Here is a 6,000-nt window from a genome sequence, read left to right on the forward strand (position 1 = left end):
GCTAAGTCGCTTCAGTCATGTCCGACTCTGTGAGACCCCAGAGACGGCAGCCCACCAGGCTCCCCCGTCCCTGGGATTCTCTAGGCAAGAACACTGGAGTGGGTTGCCATTTCCTTCTCCAATGCATGAAAGTGAAAAGTGAAAGGGAAGTCGCTCAGTCGTGTCTGACTAGTAGTGACCCCATGGACTGCAGCCTACCAGGCTCCTCCATCCATGGGATTTTCCAGGCAAGAGTACTGGAGTGGGGTGCCCATTGCCTTCTCCAATCTAGACAGCCTATTAAAAAGCAGAGACGTTACTTTGCCAACAAAGGTCTGTCTAGTTAAAGCTATGGTTTTTCCAGTAGTCATGTATGGATGTGAGATTTGGACTATGAAGAAAGCTGAGTGCTGAAGAATTGATGCTTTTGAACTGTTGTGTTGGAGAAGAGTCTTGAGAGTCCCTTGGATAGCAAGGAGATCCAACCAGTCCATCCTAAAGGAAATCAGTCCTGAATATTCATTGGAAAGACTGATGATGAAGCTGAAACTCCAATACTTTGGCCACCTCATGTGAAGAACTGACTCATTAGAAAACACCCTGATGCTGGGAAAGATTGAAGGTGGGAGAAGGGAACGACAGGATGAGATGGTTGGATGGCATCACTGACTCAATGGACCTGAGTCTGAGTAGCCTCTGGGAGTTGGTAATGGACAGGGAGGCCTTACATGCTGCAGTCCATGGAGTCATAAAAAGTGGGACATGACTGAGTGACTGAACTGACAGCAAAAGAAAAATGTGTTTGTTACTGTGATACTGGTATGCCAGCTGTTTTGCTAAATGTGGTCATTAACAAAAATACAATTCTTTGTGTGTTATAAACTCATTTTTTTTTAATTGAAGTATAGTTGATTTGGTGGCTCAGACAGTAAAGAATCTGTCTGCAATGCAGGAGACCCAGGTTCAGTCCCTGGGTTGAGAAGATCACCTGGAGAAGGGAAAGGCAAACCACTCCAATATTCTTCCCTGGAGAATTCCATGGACTGTGGAACCTGGCAGGCTACAGTCCTTGGGATCACATGACTGAGCAACTAACACTTTCACTTTCATAGCTGATTTACAGTGTTGTGTTAGTTTCAGGTATACAGCAAGTGACTCAATTATATATATTTCAGATTATTTTCCATTATAGGTTACTGTAAGATGTTGAATATAGATCCTTGTTATACAATAAATCCTTGTGAAATGAAAGTTGCTTAGTCGTGTCCTGCTCTTTGTGACCCCATGGACTATATATAGTCCATGGAATTCTCCAGGCCAGAATACTGGAGTGGGTAGCCTTTCTCTTCTCCAGGGGGTCTTCCCAACCCAGGGATTGAACTCAGGTCTCCCACATTGCAGGTGGATTTTTAGCAGCTGAGCTATCAGCCTATATATTTATGTATAGTAATCTGTTGATACCATACTCTGAATTTATCCTCCCCTCCTTCTTTATCCTCCCCACCTTCCCCCTTTGGTACCCATAAGTTTGTTTCAAACTGTTTGTTTTCAACAAACTGTGAGTCTGTTTCTATTTTGTAGATTAATTTATTTGTATAATTTTTTTGATTCCACATATAAGTGATATTATGTAATATTTGTCTCTGTCTGCCTTACTTCGCTTAGCATGATATTCTCTAAGTCCATCAATGTTGCTACAAATGACAATATTATATTATTCTATGGCTAATATTTTATTGTATATATATAACATATATAATTTTGTTTTACTCTAAGGATACTAAATTCATAAATCTATTTCATGTTTGAAGTGATAGCCAAAAATCCACCTGATCGAAGGCACATGCTTCACAATTCTGGCCACTAAGCTACACCCTGAGTTAGGATGAAAATAATGCAGCTTTCAGGCTTTAAAATGCCTACATTTAAGTTGCCAAAAGAGTCATGAGGTTGTCTGCGCAGGACAGCATTCTCCATCACTTACAGAGTTATATTTGGCATGTCAAGAAGAGAGAACATAATCCCACAGCAGCAGCCATTTAAAATAGAAGAAGGCAGGCACCAGGATTCATGCAGAATACTTTAAATATTCCCATTGAGCAAAATGATTTAACTGATTTTTGTGCAAGGGGAATGCTCCTATATGCATCCTCTGAAAAATGAAAGATCCTAAGTAATGTCTCCCATGTGGGATATCTTGAAAAATATTTTGGTTTCAATGATTTACACACCAGTCATTGATAATTTAGCAGGTCTGTTTAGTGACAGATTTTATTTTCTTGGGCTCCAAAATCACTGTGAATGGGGACTGCCGCCATGAAATTAAAAGACACTTGCTCCTTAGAAAGCTATGAAAAGTCTGGGTAGCTAGCATAATGCAAAGCGGAAACATCACGTTGACAACAAAGGTCTGTATAGTGAAAGCTATAGTTTTTCCAGTAGTCGCGTGCAGATGTGACAGTTGGACCATAAAGAGAGCTGAGCACTGAAGAATTGATACTTTTGAATTTATATATATATCACATTTGCTTGAACCAATCAACTCTGGAGTTCATGTCTCAAAGGATTTTTAAAAAAGCAAGTTCACACCTGGAATGGTGGGGTGGGGGGTAGGACTAAGGTGATCAGGTGTCTCTGCTAATCATCAGATTTATTACCCTCATCTGGCTCCATGCTGGAGCAGAGATTCACTGGCTTCTTGCAGAGCTCACCATGACTTGAAATATCCATGTCTTACACAATTCTAGAATATGAAAGAGAGAGATGAGATTAGTTGATTGGAAGATAGTCTTCACTCTTAGAATTTCCTTTCTCATCAAGTTTTATTTTAGAGATCTGTGTATCATTGATTTAGGGCTGCAATCTAGAATTAGTTCATCCTGATCTGTTAAGCTCTAAGATAAGACTCTTTGTGACCCTGTGGACTGTAGCCTACCAGGCTCTTCTCTCCATGGGATTTTCCAGGCAAGAGTACTGCAGAGGGTTGCCATTTCCTTCTCCAGGGGATCTTCCCAACCTACGGATCGAATCCAGGCCTCCCATATTGTAGGCAGATGCTTTACGTCTGAGCCACCAGGGAAGCCCAGGAGAAGACATAGACTGAAGCTACTTTATCTTCACTACATGAAGTATACATTCAAAAAAACCTGGAGGGCTGGGAGGAACCTCCTCTTGTTTCATTTTCAGTAATTTTCCTAAATAAGCTAATGGGTTTATTTTAACTTAATGTTAAAAGTGTTCTTGCAATCTGGATCCTTGGAGGAAATGACTGGGGAGGTTTACAAATTTTAAAAAGCCCCACGGAGAAAAATGACATTTACATAAAGTTAGTAGTAGGCAGAAACTTCCTAAAAATAAACCTCTTTTATAGTATGTATGTGAAAGATTAGAAAGCCATACCATTGCACCAGGTGGAAGCTTTTATGTTGATATAGTTGGGATCACTCGCTCTTCTTTACCCTTCAGCCTCATAATAATGTATAAGGGGAGATGCTGCATTTGATCTTTGAACTCCTGGGAACCTGGAATCTGCCTAAAGATGAACCTGGTAAAACTGCACATGTAGCCCTAAGGCTTACGATATTAAACCACACCAAAAATCAGTGCTCTGGCTGAGCTAGCAAATCCATTTGAAGTTTAAGTCAGCTATCCCAAATCCTTCACAAACCAGATTCAGAAGGTGGCTCCAACTGGCTAATTTGAAATAGAGACACTTGGGCAAAGACCTGTGAACCAGAATGATGCACTTTAGAGGACAGTTGTGCCACAATTTGACTTGTTTGGGGGGGAGCGAGGCTCGATTCTGTGTCATCTTTGTGCTTAGTTTTATTTTGTAAAAAGATTTTACAGTTGTAGTTGGAAATAAAAACCTGAGTAACTTTAGATTAGGGACTATGGATTGTACAAGGACGTAGAGAGTGAATATTTGCTTGGGATGAGAGAGGCTTGAGAAAGGGCAATCTTATGGTGTTAACAAAAGCAGTTCCAGGATCCTCCAGAACCCATGTTCTCATCCAGAGAGCCTGAGAAAATAGCCCCTCAATTAAGATTAATATCAGAGCACACAAAGGATAATGGTTTCATTGAACATTCAGTTATAAGGACACTCCTTCTCTCTGACTGGGAACGCCTTGTCAATCTCATTAAAATTTGACATCAGAGAGTAAGGGGACAAGTGCAGGCTAGACTAATTCAAAAGAACAGAGTGGAGAGGATCCCTATTCTAGGATCCTTTAGCTGGAGAAAGAATCCAAGGAAAATGAGCTGATGGTTGGGTTTAGAAGTGTGTGCTTTTTTATATAATGTTCAAATTAAGTCATAGATCATTTAAAAAAAAATCTTAGTTGTCTAGGGAGATCATTGAGTCCATTCCCTTGACTTTGGAACAATTCTGGAAAATTATTTTCATGTTTTATAAATCTAGTTGTCTCCTTTTGAATTTTTAAGTAAATGGTATATGAAGATTAACTTAGCCATATTTTGTGCAGAGTTCTTTCTCTGCACCTCACACTTATCCACTGTGTTTTCAGAAATGTGGTTACATTATGATTTACTTTAGCCATTTCATCATGCTGTTCTTTCACATTTCATACTCACATAGTATTAAGAAGAATTTTCTATAACAAATTTATTCACAAACTTATAGTTCTTATTTTCTTTGCATTTCTTCTACAAATAAGTCAAACACACCAGAGTTTTCATTCTGCTGGAGTTTAATATCAAGTCCCTGTGAGTGAAATACATATACCCAAGACTATAGTTTTTTGGCTCCTCCATTTATCTTCCTGGAATTTTAAATAGGATTCAACTTAATCATGAATAACAGCATGGTCATCCATTATGGCTAATATTGTTAAAAACCTGCTATCATCCAGTGACAGTGTTAGCTGCTCAACTGTGTCCAGCTCTTTGCAACCTCATGAACTGTAGCCCACCAGTCTACCCTGTCCTTGGCATTCTCAGGGTAAGACTACTGGAGTGGGTAGCCATTCCCTTTCCAGGGGATCTTCCTGACCCAGGGTTCGAACCCAGGTCTCCTGCATTGCACGCAGATTCTTTACCATCTGAGCCGCCAGCTAGACACTATACTTCATGGAAGAAGCAATCTGCCATGTATTCTGAGCATCCCTGCATGTCTGCTGAGTGTGCAGAGAATGCAAGGCTCTGACCACTCATTAGCCAAGCCATTCCTCAGAGTTGTGTTTGTAGCACATAACCTTGAGTTCTGGGGTAGTTACTCCCCCTGGACCAAGAGCAAGTTTGCTTCTGCTTATAAGAAACTGGTAAATCCCCAGACTTAACTCAGTGGTAGTCCTGCAACTTAACCCATTGTGTGTGCAAGTGTCTCTCACAGGCCTCGTGTTGCCCCCGCGGGACTTGGAGAACACAGAGAACCAATCCAAATGAACGGGAAGTTCTGGCTACAGTGAGGAATAAAGCTCTCTGTTTTTGACTTAAAAGTCTTGTCACTTCTGCCAGCACCCTGCAGCAGGCTAACTGGGTAGCTTTTAAGTAGGGTAAAATTACAGACCCAGCCTGCACAGTGTCCACCAAAGTTTTGTATGTTATCACATGTAACGGTCGTGAAGCCCCTATGAGGCTTTCCCCCCTGACTTTTCTGAAGTTATTCTTAACAAAAAGTTAATCAATGGTCGTTCTAAGAAAAAATGGAAAATTTTATTTGTACCAACCTGATGATTATAACCTGGGAGACAGTCTTGGAAAGCTGTGAGGACTGTTCTAAAGAAGTAAGGTGAGGGGGCAGCACAGACATGATTTTGGCAGAGGGGTATGTGCAATCAAGCACACATCTTGGCAGAATGGTACTTCTATTTTCAAGAAACATATATCTTGGTTAATGGTTTTAGTGCTTTTCTACTTAGGGGAAGATGCAATAAACTGGGCTCGTAAAATTTTCCCCTGAAAATAGCTAACTGTCTGGGGGCCTGCTCTGCCAGTTTTCCCAGAGCACAAAATGTCTGCGTCATCCTGATCTTCACCTTGAATTCTTTCAGAGAGTAT

This window comes from Capra hircus, chromosome 10, assembly GCF_001704415.2.
Source record: "Capra hircus breed San Clemente chromosome 10, ASM170441v1, whole genome shotgun sequence".
Taxonomy (NCBI): domain Eukaryota; kingdom Metazoa; phylum Chordata; class Mammalia; order Artiodactyla; family Bovidae; genus Capra; species Capra hircus.